This window comes from Delphinapterus leucas, chromosome 3, assembly GCF_059928025.1.
Source record: "Delphinapterus leucas isolate spDelLeu-1000000601 "Yukka" chromosome 3, BTC_Dleu_Yukka2, whole genome shotgun sequence".
Classification (NCBI taxonomy): Eukaryota; Metazoa; Chordata; class Mammalia; order Artiodactyla; family Monodontidae; genus Delphinapterus; species Delphinapterus leucas.
This window is the reverse complement of record NC_143131.1, coordinates 41,749,418-41,764,963: the sequence shown is the minus strand read 5'-3', so window position 1 is coordinate 41,764,963 and position 15,546 is coordinate 41,749,418. Positions and strand designations below refer to the sequence as shown.

Genomic DNA, 15,546 nt, shown 5'->3' with positions numbered 1-15,546 from the left:
CTCACTGACCCTCAGAATTCAGAAATAAACCCTCTTACTCTTTTCTTTCTTTCGCTTCCTCTTTTTTTTCCATATTAATAACAATGTAGTTATTTGTATACGTATAATAATTGTCCTCCTTTTTTCATGATATAATTGAACAAATATTATACAACCAAATTGCTTGTATTTTCTGGAGTGCATAGTCTCATTTAATCACGTACAACAGGTCCATCATTAATGAATAAGGATTGTACTTCATATGTAGAACCAATGCCTACAAGGCCCTACCAGGAAACTGGTCAGATATCTGTTCTATGGTTTACAAGGTAAACCTTATAGGTGATAAATAAGGTCATTTCCTGGCAGCCCAGGAGCCCTGCAGATTTGGGGGATCTTGAAAACAGAAAAGTCAACCTGCATTCACTCCATCTTTGCTCATTAGAATCTTAACCATCCTTAAGGTCCATTTCCAAAGTCATCTTCTCCATAGAGTCTCTAGAAGTGACCATGGATTATAGAAATTAAAAACTATGCCCCTTGAGTTGAGTCCGGTGGTTAGGAGAACCCAAGAATAGTAAAGACCAGAAGATAAAGAAACTCATGAAATGAGAATTAAACATTATTATTTAAGCTAGAGACAGGGAAAAAAAAAGTAGAGATCAAGTAAGGATCCAACATAGGAGATAAATTTCCACATTATAATACAGTGTGGAGAGGACCCATGTCCTATCCATGACCCAGAGAAAATACAAAGAAAGAGCTTAGAACTCCTAGATCACACAGAGCAACATACCAGCTGAGCTGATTTTAAAATAGTGTTTCCGCCAACTGTCACTTCAGTCATGAGTCAAATAGAGATTGTGGGCAAAGTTGTATTAATGTCTGTTTATTTTATGTTGCCTAGAATTCTCGGAACTGGTTTGTGTAGGTTATAGGAAATTATTTGCATATGAGATATCACTTTTGTCTGTTGCTTCTATTTTGGATGAGATAGGTGGGTGACGTTATATTGTGGCACATAAGAACGGCAGCCTGCAAGGAACTGTTCCACAAAAGCTTGGGAGAAATAATAGGTTGGAAAGAAATATTCTCAGGCAGATCAACTGTGGCCACCTGACTCCCAGTGCAGACTGTCCTGAAAGTTTTAGCAATATTTTAAGAATAAGATAATGAAATAAATATTTGCCAGAAAAAAAGCTGAGAGGTTTGATCAAACCTTAGAAAATTGTTTTTACTTCCTTTGGATGGAGCACTATGATGAAAAGGATCAGGAAAGCTTTCAACAGTTTATTCATGTTCCAAAAGAATGTTAGTGTACCTAGTGTCCAAATTCATCAGACAAGTATTGCTGTGAGCTTACCAAGTTGGGTTCATTTCATGACATGACAAAGAAAATTATCAACATTATAAATTGTTTTTATACTCATGACCATACCTTACCAGTGTATGCAGAAATTACAAGCAAAATATGGACAATTTGCTTATTTTTGTGCTGCCATCTGGATAGGAGGTGAAAGGATGTTGGAGAGAATTTGAACTACAAGTTGCTATCAAGGAATGTTTGGAGTTAAGGAGATCTGTAAGAACCAACTTGTCAGACCCCTCAGGGATCGTGGTATGGTGTTTCCTTACAGATAATAGGAGATAGCACCACAGATTGAAATTAATCATAAGGAAAAGTCAAACTAGATAAGGATAGCTCTTCTTTCTTTAAAGAAGTGAAATATTCAGATTCAAACCAGACTTGTGAGTTGAGTAATTGGAGATTCATTTCCTTTTTCTGATCTGCCCTGAGCTTGGAAAGAGTCATAGATTGCCCATATTTACAAATATGTTGGTGTAAATGAAGGTCCAATTTCAGAGGAAATTCTCAAGTTACAAGAAATATGAAACACACTTTAAGTTTTGGCAGAAATCCTTGGAAAACAAACTTCAAGATCTTTCTAGATAATCACAAATCTGGTATACCTGCATGCCTCAATGTCCAAAGAAACTAATGAAGCTGTAAGTAAACTTTTCTCAACAAGTTAACATATGAACCCAAGTATTCTGGAGATGTGTATATAAATCTTAAAACTAATGAAATATTCAGCTCTGTGACCAAACTGGGCAAACACCTAGCAGAACCTACCAAAATATATCTGAAAGTCACTATTGATGTTGTTAACCTAGATTAAAAATTAGTGGGAGCCCTGAAAAAAGTTCTTTAGGCTTTCTTTGTATGCTGACACTGCATTCTCTTTACTTGATCAAAATTGATCAGTTAGTAGCAGTTGGTCAATTAAATATATATATATATATATATATAGTAAATTGGTGAAACTATGTTTGGATTACTTTGGCATGTTTGCCCATTTATTGGGTTATATTTTACCAATGTTATCAATAAAAGAGTCATGCAGCCCACTCGTGGGAATTTCTGGCCACATGACTTAAAATAGAAAAACATATGGAATAAGGGGCCACCGATCCAGGTAGGAGCCGTTCAGCATAAGACAGTTACTGAGATGTTCCTAAGATGTAAAAAAGTAAATAAGACTCTTTTGATTATAACAACATAGTCGAATATATTCTGAAAGGGAACAATCACTTGGCCACAGAGGCAGCTTTAAGGATCACTAATCCCTTTTCTTATGGCCCACGTGGTCTCATCTTACTTCTCTCTAGGCTGTCTCTTCTGTTCTCATTATTATCTGGCCAATCTCATAAAATTAAAAATTAAAATTTTACAAATATAAAAATGAAAATCTTATAAAAGCAAAAATTCAAAAGGGAGCAAGTCTGGTTGCCTTAGTGAAAACATAGGCCACTTTATGGCTCACAGGCTAATCTAAGTTGCATTGACTTTCAGTTAAGTGCCCAGGAATGTCACAAAGAATGACTACTCTTCTGCAATGGACAGCTTAGAGCTATTTCACTGAGCATGTAGTTTATGGGTGTTTGTGCGTGTTTGTGTGTGTTTGTGAGGTGATGAACAAGGAAGTTTCCGAGACAGGCATGACACACATGTCTACTATGGGGTGGCAGTCTAAGTAATAAATATTCTTCAGAAGAAAAAGCAAACAGGAAGCTAGAGGCTTTCAGTTACTATCTATGAAGTGAGTTAGTAATCATGACTGTAAGAAATCACAAACTCAAATAAGGCCATGCCATGGAGTATGAAAAAATCCATCTTCAGTTGTTTTCATAGAGATACACATCATATGCATATTAAAATAGATAGGAGTGTTCTTCATTTCCACAAAATAAATGTGATTCTTATTGTTTTCTTAGATTCATTACCATCTCAGGTTTTTTCCCTCAAGTTTGATGGGGACATGGGGACAGAAAAATATTTTACTATAATAAAATAAAAATGCAGGTCAAATTAGATAATAAATGGAACTGACACTTGTTGGTTAAAAAGGTGGAGAGAATTGGGGTTAACAGGAAGCTCCAGGCCTTGTATAAAGTGATTAGCAGTTACATAGATCCTGATAATTGTTACCACTCAAGAATATGGGCTTCATGTAGTGATATCTTCCAGTGCTTTAAAAGAAGTCAAAAATTTAGAAAGTTTAAAAATTAGAAGTCTTCTAACTTTTATATGTTGACTTTTTCCTCTTCTCTTCCAATTCTTCAATGGAAATTCTTCCAGGAATACCTATTTGGGGACTGCAAACAGTCCAAAGGTCTCTAGTTTGTGACTATGTCTGGCAGAAGATAAGTTAAAAATTTCCCTTTCTTTTTATATTTTTGAGTAGTTTTGTAACTTTCTATCTTTTAAAAAAATTTTATTGCTTATGTAATGATTAAAAAATGGGATTGTTTGGAGGATGGAAAGGGAGTTAGTTAGATGCAAGGAAACCTCCACCCTACTTAATAGACAGATTTTTGACATAATCTGACAACACATAATAAAGTAAGTGTTGAGAACTTTTTTTTTTCTCGGCTGTGTTGGGTCTTCATTGCTGCGCTCGGGCTTTCTCTAGCTGAGGCAAGCGGGGGCTACTCTTTGTTGCAGTGCGTGGGCTTCCCATTGCGGTGGCTTCTCTTGTTGCGGAGCACGGGCTCTAGGCACGTGGGCTTCAGTAGTTGCAGCACACAGGCTCAGCAGTTGCAGCCCGGGGGCCCTACAATGCGTGGGCTTCAGTAATTGTGGTGCGTGAACTCTAGGGCATGTAGGCTTCAGCAGTTGCAACATGCGGGCTCAGTAGTTGCGGACCGCAGGCCCTAGAGCACAGGCTCAGTGGTTGGGTGCATGGGCTTAGTTGCTCGGCAGCGTGTGGGATCTTCCCAGACCAGGGACTGAAACTGTGTCCTCTGCATTGGCAGGTGGATTCATAACCACTGCACCACCAGGGAAGTCCGAGAACTTTTAAAGAGTGGATTGAAACCTTGAGAATTGAAATAAGGGAAAAAGAGGTAAACAGAAAGTATTTGTCAAGTATATATTTTTTTCACTAACTATGTGACTTTGGACAAGTCATTTCTCTTGGGTGTAAGTTGCTGAATCTGTGGAAACAAGGGGCTGAGGAAGGTCAGAAATTCTGAAACTTCTTTGACATTAGAACCTGCAGTTGGAATTCTGTTTCCAGATATACATTTTTAGTTGAGTACCATGTATATGTGATCTTTAATTTTCAGACGAACTAGGAGAAATTGTACTAGTAGAAAATATGGTTATACAGAGGCAAAATATAATCAACCATTTCCATGCATACATGATAAATCAAGTTGTTGCAATAAATATTTCTGGGTTTTTCTATTTTCATCTGTTTGCTTCTAGTTTACTGATTTTTGATGTCTGTACTTGTTAGTTGTTAAGTGATTGCAGTGCCAACATCTTAAGAGAAATTTATGAAAGAAAAAATTTAATTGAGAAAAATTTTTCTATTAACTTTCTGTTTCTGCAAATTAGAAAAAATACTGCATTATTCAATTTTATAGTGGGAAATCTTGGCTTAGCCATTGTGGGAACATAGTTTAGGACCACTGGAGTAGGTTCCCTAAGGCCCCTTCCAGCTGTAACATTCAATGCATCTCTATTTTTCAAGTGTGGTCAAGCAAGATCCATGAACTTGTAGTTGCAGAGAAATTCTCTTAAAAAAGAAATATAGCTGTGGGTCACTTTCTGTTAATTGAAATGGGAAAAACCAGACATTTGGGGACAAGTAAAACAGTTTAAATGAATGAACATTTTTTTCCCAGCCATAAACTTTAAGCGTTTATCAAACTTCTGTTTAATCATATCTTCATCCAGAAAGCTTCATTAATTCATTATATTCATTTATTTCGGTGGCTACTCTTGGTTAGGAAATCTCTATGTGCTGGGGATACAGCAATGAACAAAACAGAAGAAAATTCCCATCATAATGAAGCTATATTAATTGAGAGAAATATAAAATAAATAAAATACAAAAAATATTATGTTAGATTGTGATAAGTTTTATGGAGAAAAATAAAGCAGGAATAGAGGGGGAAGTGTGTGTAGGGGTTATGGGCGGTGAATTTAAGATAGGGTAATCAGACAAGGCTTCACCACAAAGATGCCGTTTGAGCAAAGATGGGAAGAAGGTCTATGTTGGAACCCAAGGTAAGAGAATTATAGTAGAAGGGCCCTGAGGAAGGAGCATCCCTAGGATGTTCAGGAAACCAGTCTGTTTGGAGTAGATTGACCGAGGCTGAGATTGGTAGAAGATGGGAAGTCATGTAGGGACTTGCAGGTTATTTAGAGGATTTGGCTTTTATACAGAGATGGAAGCCAATGGAGGATTTTGGATAGAGGGTGGCATTATCTAACTTATTTTAAAGAATCACTCTGTATGATTTTCTGAGATAAGACTGTAATGGAGCGTGGAAGCAAAATGAGTAGTGAGAAGGCAATTGCAATAATCCTTTATTGTGAGATGATAGTGGCTCAGACAAACATGAAGGTGATGGGAGGTGGTTAGAGTCTGGATGTATTTTAAAGATAAGCCAGTTTTTCACCATTGAGGATGATGTTGGCTGTGGGCTTGTCATATATGGCCTTTATTATGTTGAGGAAAGTTCCCTCTATGCCTACTTTCTGCAGGGTTTCTGTCATACAGAGTGAAGTAAGTCAGAAAGAGAAAGACAAATACCGTATGCTAACACATATATATGGAATTTAAGAAAAAAAAATGTCATGAAGAACCTAGGGGTAAGACAGGAATAAAGACACAGACCTACTGGAGAACGGACTTGAGGATATGGGGAGGGGGAAGGGTGAGCTGTGACAAAGTGAGAGAGAGGCATGGACATATATACACTAACAAACGTAAGGTAGATAGCTAGTGGGAAGCAGCCGCAAAGCACAGGGATATCAGCTCGGTGCTTTGTGACCGCCTGGAGGGGTGGGATAGGGAGGGTGGGAGGGAGGAAGACGCAAGAGGGAAGAGATATGGGAACATATGTATAACTGATTCACTTTGTTATAAAGCAGAAACTAACACACCATTGTAAAGCAATTATACCCCAATAAAGATGTTAAAAAAAGAAAAAAGATAAGCCAGTGGCATTTGCTGAAGAGATCAGATGTGTGGTGTGAGAGAAAGAGAGGAGTCAGATAGGACTCCAAAGTCACTGCATATACCAAAGGCAAGAACTTCCTCACTTGCAAATATTCCTATACCAATCCCAACAGCTTGCTGAGCCTGTGATTATAATATACTCCTTGGAGTTCATTGTGAATTGCTTATTTTCTTCCCTCCCTTTTAGAGGACACAAAGATCATTAGAGCAAGGACTGACAGCCACATCAAGATGACCTACAGCCTGTTATCTCATAAGGAGTCTACTGACTGGAACGAGCCCACCATCCCCATTTGGTCCATAAAATTATCTCTGCTTTATACTATCCTTGAATGGGGTTCCCCACCTGGTCTGCTGAGCTCATTCACTAGTATTTCTACCAACTGGTGTGCTCTATACCCCTGAGTCAAATGCTTAGTATAGTTATCACCTGAGTCATTGCTTCTAGCTATTAGGATAGGATCTTATCAAGAGTAAGTCTACAAACACCCAGGGCATGGATGATGGTGGGAAACTGGCTCTGTGAGGAATAAACACGTAAAACCCTAGGTGTTTCACAAATGTTAGGTATTTATTGTTTTTATTACTAATTACTATTATTATTATAGAGATTTATTCAAAGAGTAGTATATTCCTGTTCTGTAGAGCTGCACTGTTCATTATAATAGCCACTAGTGACATGAAGTTATGTAAATTTAAGTTAAAGAAAATACAAATTCAGTTCCTCAGACTCAGCTATGTTTTAATTACTCAGTAGCCATGTGTGGCTAGTGGCTACTGTATTGAACACCACGGAATGGGGAATATGTACATTATTGCAGACAGTTCTGTTGGAGAGTGCAGCTCTAGAGAATGTCTCCTATCTTATTACTAATTACAGAGGAGAGGAAGTGAGAAGTTAGAGGTCATTATACCATTCAGATGACCTAGGTTTCAGCCTAGGTGAATTGTCCTTCTTAACCAACTTGGAAATATATGGGGATTTCTTGTACTAATGACCATACCCTAGGTCTCTAAGGGCTTTCCGATTACCTTCATTCCTTAATGCATCTTTTAAAGACAATGAGTACGATTACAATGTTGTGTACTTACGTGCACACTAGAAATCAAGACCCTCTGACCACAGTCCCATGAGGTTCACATGTCTTTAGCTTTAGTACAACTCTTAGAATTTTTCAAATGGCCTTTGCCTGAACTTAAAAAAAATAATAATGTACATTTTAAAGGAAACAAATCCCACATGTTTTGGTTTATTTATGCTTGTTCATCCAGCTTTTGATTTGAAGAAGTCTTGCGGTGTCTGAAAAATCTTGGGGGATTTTCAAATGAGGGTTTATATTAATTATCCCCTGCAAAATAGGAAGTTAGGTTTGGTCGTGGGTAAATGATAACAAAATCCCGCATGTTTTAGTTAGCCTTCAAACCTCAGATTTGTCGGTTTGGAGAGGGTGTCAAACTTGGCAAGGGGTATTCTTTCATTCATGGGACTAATAATTAGTCCATTAATTAATGGACTAATTAATTATTTTCAAAAGAGAAAGGGCAGTGCTGAAAGATTTACAGTAAAACATTTAATTGTGAATTACTATGCTAACTAGGGACCACATATACTGTTGAGACTCTTTACAAAGGAATAACTGTAGCTGGCCAAGCCTGCCACCAGTTGTCCTTTTGAAGATGCTGCAGTGAACTGGCAAAACTACAAGCTCATGCCAACTCACTTTAGGATAACATCTGAAGCCTTCCAGGACTTTGTGGGGTAGTGCAGCTAGATAGGCATTGCTAGTGTAGTGTATCCCAGGACCCTACTATTCTGGTCACCATTGATAGGTCTACACTGGCCCAAAAGTTGGCCAATAATCCAGGCATATACATTCACCCCTTGTATTAGATGTTATTTGGCCAAGAATACCAGATCCAAAAAATAATAATAAAAATAAGTGATACCATACGTTGTGATCTTGCCTTATACCAAGCACTGTGCAAAAATTTAACAAAGTTATGCCTAACGTGTATAACAACTCTTCATGGTAGATAGTAATATACTCTCATTTTTTAGTTGAAGCTAGGTTTATCAGAAATAATACATAGAAGCAGGATCACATGGAATTTTCTGATTTTGATGCCAGATCTCTTTTTTAATAGATTATAATGTTCCCCAATTTTTCCTTGATTTTGAATTTAAAACCCATACAAAATGTTATTTGAATTATTGTAAAGGAGACGTAGAAACGGGCCAGGTGTATCTGAGTCATCATAATGGAAGAGCAAATAGAACCTGCTGCAAAAGTGGACAAGCTGACAGGGTACCTGGGAGAGTTATAGTAATCCCTGAGGCCTGATTATAAATAAGTAGCTGTGTCCTTGATATGTCTTCCAATGTCTGGCCATAGACTGTTGAAAGTACTTGCTGTTATTTATCCCCATATCCCCTTTTGATAAATCCATTCACTGGCAAACAGTGGTGCTGTGCCTTTAATACTGAAATCTCCTACCTGTTTAATGAACATTCTTCATTATGCCATTGTGAGTGCTAACTTAAATGCTGAAAGTATAATTGTCTAATATACTATCTGATCTATAATAAGCTCTCAACAGACTTTAGGATAATGTTGGTTCTCTTCTATTCCCTTCTTTGTGTTTACTTATACTTAAAAATAAGTTGGAATTTTCCAGACTTCCATTCTAGTCCAGTACACTGTGTTAGTTTCTTCCTTTAATTATAAATTCCATTTTATAACAATTGCAAATTCCAAACAGTGCATTTCAGGGAAGTTATTACAGTTCATTCGAGAATAAAACCATTGGTATTTTCCCTCATGTCACCATTTGTAGCATGCTACAGCTTCTCAAAATACCTTGCCTTGTCAAGCCTTCTTACTTAATTAAATCTTCCTGTAAATTTCTTGAAACCAAATAGCAGCTATGAGGTGGTAATAATTATTTTATATTCAGTAGTCTTGGACATGAATACTGAAATAATCAGCATCCTTTGATAGTGCAAAATAAGGACAATGAGTTTAATGGAGAAGTGTCCTCTTTCTTTTTTCATAACGAACCCTCAGCTTTGTTTATCATCTCCTATCTTCTGGGGCTCAAGGAGGAACAGATCTCCTGCTGTCCTGTCCAACCTGAGGCCTGAGCCTTAGAGGCATTTAGCCCAACCAGAATCCAGAACTTGGACCAAATTCATTCCTAAATATTATTCTCGTAGCAGGATCCTCATTGCATACCTTAGACCTGGGAAAGCAGGGGCCCTGTGCCTTAGGGAGCCCATGCACTTGTCAAAATGTTCTAGGTCTCCTGACAGTGCCTGGGACCAGCTGGATCCAGCAGTGCCATCAGGGAGGGGTTCCCTGAGCCTGGCTAGGGACATGCTGTGCTCTTCTCTCCTCTGTAGCACTCTGTATGACCCTCTACCACAGCATGGGCAGGGACAGAATGTCACTCTGGAATCACGGGGTAGACTCCAGTAAGGGAAATAAAGGGACAGTGGATGTGAGGGTCTGGGGATAGGAAAGCTGTAGAAAGACCCATTTTAGCCTGATTCCACTGAGAAAATGGACTTTCAGGTGAATGGTAGGGAACAATTTTTCTTAGTGCAGTGGCAGATGTTGGTCCTGTCCTGAGCTAGTGTTCCGAGACTGTCAGGGGCACTGATAGACTTTAAAAGAAAAGCCAAGAGCTCATCCCAAGGAGCTGTGAACTTTGGGCCTGGAGGGGAATTCCTATCTCCTGAAAAACCTCTATAAAATATTCCACTCTAGCACTTGTAGTACAGTCTTTGCAAAGAATCCAGTATCAATCACAGCACTCCAGGGCCAAGTTCCAGGGATATATTCACTGGTGAAGACAGAAATTCACTCCCTTGAAGGTTGTTATATTCTGACAAAAACATTTACTCATCACCCTGCAGGTAACCCAGTGTTTTGTTGAGGACAATCCAACCACCCCTTTGCCCTTAGGAAACCTCACGCCCACCTTGAGAAATCTTGCTGATGGGTGATAATGGTCCATCTCAGCTAAATCTCTTCTGGGTCATGATTGAATTTCTATTTTTTTCTTTTAGTAATTGCACTTACAATTTGAGGATGCTTATTTAAATATAAAACTATCTAAAGACTTTATTGCTATGCAATATTTCTATCCTCTCTCAATCATGATAAGATCTCTCACAGGTTTTAATTACTCATTAAATAGCCCTCCACCCCTGTCACGTGGTTATATTTGTTTTGAATTTTATGCTTTTTAAAAAACATTTAAAATGTTTTTCATAGTCAATTAATTTGATTAACATATTTTTATCAGTTTTTCACATTTTTTTGCCCTTCCTACAGATTCATTTGTCTGCCAGCTAAAACACGTCATGAATAAGAACTGTGGGTAGTATGTGTAAGTGTTAGTACAAGTGTGTTTGTGAATGGGAGTGAGTGTATATAAGCATGGCTGTGTGAGTGGGGTTTGTGCATGTAAGCGTGTGCATGTGTGGGTGTGTGGGTAGACTATGTGAAAATATCTTTATTTTACTCTTAGTCTTGCATGACTTTTAGGCTGGGCAAAAAATTATGGGTTGGCACTTATTTTCCCTTGCCTACTTAAAGGTTTTACCTCGTTTCCTCTGACCTCTATAATGTTGATAAATAATCTACTCTTAGATTTACTGTCATTACCTGTAAGTAATCACTCTTTTTCTCTGCTGGATTTTTTTTTTTTTTTTTTTTTTTTTAACGGTACACGGGCCTCTCACTGTTGTGGCCTCTCCCGTTGCGGAACACAGGCTCTGGACGCGCAGGCTCAGCGGCCATGGCTCACGGGCCCAGCCGCTCCGCGGCATGTGGGATCTTCCTGGACCAGGGCACGAATCTGTGTCCCCTGCATCGGCAGATGGACTCTCAACCACTGTGCCACCAGGGAAGCCCTCTCTGCTGGCTTTTAAGATTATCTCTCTCTGTCAATTATTATAATGTTTTCAAGTGTAGATTTATTTTTATTTAATCCTCTTGATTCTTGGAATCCCTTAAACCTGAGAACCTAGTCCTTCTGTATGTCTGGAAACTTCTCATTAATTATTTCTTTAAGTACTGCATCTCCACTAGTTACTTTTCTTCTTAAGAACTCCTATTTTGTAAAAGTTGGAGCCTTTCAGTCTAGATTCTTAACTATGTTTTTCTATTTATCTTTGTTTCTTCATGCTGGAATTCGTCAGTTTTATGTGTTAGCTCATTAATTCATTCTTGGGTTGGTTTGTCTAGAGATTATCCCATCTATTGCATTTTCAAATTCATTACTGTATTTTATATTTCCAAGATTTATAATTAGCATATCTATCTATCTATCTATCTCTGGTCTAGATGTGTTAGTGTTTGTTTTTGCTCAACAATTTTTCTATTCTATTTAAATGAAAATTGTCTTCAGTTATATCTTTCACATCCTTGATGTTTTAAGAAAGTCTTTATCAGACTGTTTTATAAAATAAATATCATATGGAAAAGCTCCACTAACCGATTACTGATTTTATTTTTTAGTATTAGATCATGTTTTTTAGTATTAGATTTTCTTCATATGTTTTGGAATTCTTTTTTGGAATTTTTGATGCTACTTTATTTCTCTCTCTGTCTCTGTCTCTCTCTATTTCTCTGTCTTTCAGTCTCTCTGATTCTCTCTCTGTCTTTGTCTCACACACACACACACACACACACACACACACACACACACACCTCTTATACTCATACATGCACTCCTTCCCCCTGCCCCTGTATACACACACTGCTCATCCCTCTTGGTCTAGGTTTTGTAGTTGCCTCTGTACCTTTTGAATCTCCAATATAGGGCTAGATTTTATAATCACAGTTTGAAGTTACTGCCTCTGTGGACTGGTTGGAAATATGACAAATCTAGGTTGAAGCTTGAAGGCAGCTTGACTCAGTTTTAGAGAATGAAAATGTTTTTTTCCCCCAATGCCTTCTTGAACCCACAATTTCTATATGTTCTTAGCTCTAATCAGCAAGCTGATAGATCTTAGAGTTCCCCTACTTCTTTTTGCAAGTGGGGGAGTTTCACCAAATCCATGATTCTAAGCAGAAAGTGAAACTCAAGTCCTCCCCCATGATGAAAGGACTACATTTTTTTGTTGTTGTATTTTTCTTTGTTTTTTTTTAACATCTTTATTGGAGTATAATTACTTTATAATGGTGTGTTAGTTTCTGCTTTATAACAAAGTGAATCAGCTCTACACATACATATATCCCCATATCTCCTCCCTCCTGTGTCTCCCTCCCACCCTCCCTATCCCACCCCTGTAAGTGGTCACAAAGCACCGAGCTGATCTCCCTGTGCTATGTGGCTGCTTCCCACTAGCTATCTGTTTTACATTTGGTAGTGTATATATGTCAGTGCCACTTTCTCACTTCGTCCCAGCTTACCCTTCCCCCTCCCTGTGTCCTCAAGTCCATTCTCCATATCTGCATCTTTATTCCTGTCTTGCCCCTAGGTTCTTCAGAGGCATTTTTTTTTTAAGATTCTATATGTATGTGTTAGCATACGGTATTTGTTTTTCTCTTTCTGACTTACTTCCCTCTGTATGACAGACTCTAGGTCCATCCAGCTCACTACAAATAACTCAATTTCATTTCTTTTTATGGCTGAGTAATATTCCATTGTATATATGTGCCACATCTTCTTTATCCGTTCATCTGTTGATGGACACTAGGTTGCTTCCACGTCCTGGCTATTGTAAATAGAGCTGCAATGAACATCGTGGTACATGACTCTTTTTGAATTATGGCTTTCTCAGGGTATATGCCCAGTAGTGGGATTGCTGGGTCTTATGGTAGTTCTATTTGTAGTTTTTTAAGGAACCTCCATACTGTTCTCCATAGTGGCTCTAACAATTTACATTCCCACCAACAGTGCAAGAGTGTTCCCTTTTCTCCACACCCTCTCCAGCATTTATTGTTTCTAGATTTTTTGATGATGGCCCTTCTGACTGGTGTGAGATGATACCTCATTGTAGTTTTGATTTGCATTTCTCTAATGATTAGTGATGTTGAGCATCCTTTCATGTGTTTGTTGGCAATCTGTATATCTTCTTTGGAGAAATGTCTATTTAGGTCTTCTGCCCATTTTTGGATTGGGTTGTTTGTTTTTTTGATATTGAACTGCATGAGCTGCTTGTAAATTTTGGAGATTAATTCTTTGTCAATTGCTTCATTTGCAAATATTTTCTCCCATTCTGAGGGTTGTCTTTTGGTCTTGTTTATGCTTTCCTTTGCTGTGCAAAAGCTTTTAAGTTTCATTAGGTCCCATTTGTTTATTGTTGTTTTTATTTCCATTTCTCTAGGAGGTGGGTCGAAAAGGATCTTGCTGTGGTATGTGTCAAAGAGTGTTCTGCTTATGTTTTCCTCTAAGAATTTGATAGTATTTGGCCTTACATTTAGGTCTTTAATCCATTTTGAGTTTATTTTTGTATATGGTGTTAGGGAGTGTTCTAATTTCATTCTTTTACATGTAGCTGTCCAGTTTTCCCAGCACCACTTATTGAAGAAGCTGTCTTTTCTCCATTGTATATTCTTGCCTTGAAAGGACTACTTTTAATGAGCTCTGGCCCAGCATTGCTATATCATTTGTCACAACTACAAAACTCAGAAAATTGTGATTTCAGCCTCTACTCGCCACTCTTTGTTTCTGTTCTATTTCTCATCCACATAGATATCTATCTTATATCTGAGTCCAGTTGTGGTGTGTGTGTGTGTGTGTGTGTGTGTGTGTGTGTTTAACATTTTATCCATCATTTCTATGTGTTGGAAAGATTTTTGAAGCATAAATTCTCAGCATCATGTTAGCCTGAAAGCCTCTTTCTTTTTTCAAGCTTCTTGAAAAAGCAGTCCATTTTCAGCATCTCTATTTCTTCCTCAGCAATTAAGTCCTTCACTTGTAATCAGGTATCTGCTCTCACAACATCAATGAAATTGCTCTTGCCAAAGTCACAGAGGACACCCAGTATTTCTCCATATTATCTGTTTGGTTGTTGTCAGAAATTTCCCTTGCTTTCCTGCTTATTCTTTTTTTTTTTTTTTTTTTGCGGTACGCAGGCCTCTCACTGTTGTGGCCTCTCCCGTTGCGGAGCACAGGATCTGGACACGCAGGCTCAGCGGCCACGGCTCAAGGGCCCAGCTGCTCTGCGGCATGTGGGATCTTCCCGGACTGGGGCACGAACCCGTGTCCCCTGCATCGGCAGGTGGACTCTCAACCACTGCGCCACCAGGGAAGCCCCTTCTTATTCTTGTAATAAACTCTCCTATAGAACCCAAGGGAACTTCTGTTCTTTGCCACCTAAAAATCCTAGTGAACATAGAACTGTAAAAATTGGTGTTCCTAAGATTTAAAAGAAAGTCCAGTCATGTTTCTCACTTGCCTAAAATGCTTTAGTGACCCCTGTCTCATACCTCTGAGATAAAAGCTAAAATTACTCAGCCTGACAAGTCTCATGTTCTGCACACTCTTTCTTCTTTTGCCCTCTATCACATGTTCCTCTAAACCCCATCTCAGATTTTATACCCCAGCATCAAGCACACGTGCCTTCATCTCTTTGCACACAGTGCTGTACCCCTTGCCTGCAATGTCCTTCTCTTTTTGCCTAGTTCTCCTGGCAAACTCCTAATCTAATTCCAACAGCCAGGTAAAGAATCCTAATGTATTCCTTTATGAATACTTTCCCTACATATATTCAACAATATTTAAGAGTTACTAATTTATAGTATCAACACATTATCTATGTGTTGAGAATTTAAAGTGGGCAGAAACAGACATGCTCCATGCTCAAATATTTAAAACTTAACATATTCATGGAGGAGAGAGGGATTAATCAGATGCTCACTGGATAAATGGAAAATTGCATTCGTGATAGAACTTCTATCAAAGATAAAGTTGTGGTACTATCTGAGCCTGTAATTAGGAAATTTGACATTGAGGAGGAGATTTCCTTGACATTTCTACAGAACTAAACACTCCTTTCTCTGATATTGTGTTCATG

General features: G+C 38.2%; 1 long non-coding RNA gene across 7 annotated transcripts in view; it reads left to right on the top strand.

Annotated features, from left to right (window-relative positions):
- Positions 1–15,546, top strand: part of LOC111186835 (uncharacterized) — a 206,478-nt gene that overhangs the window by 31,586 nt on the left and 159,346 nt on the right. The window contains exon 3 of one of the 7 annotated variants that reach the window (XR_016392643.1): positions 4,297–14,599. The exons of the other annotated variants lie outside the window; for them this stretch is intronic. This is a non-coding gene — a long non-coding RNA (uncharacterized LOC111186835). Of the gene's footprint in view, positions 1–4,296; positions 14,600–15,546 lie in introns of those variants that run through there. 7 annotated transcript variants of the gene reach the window in all.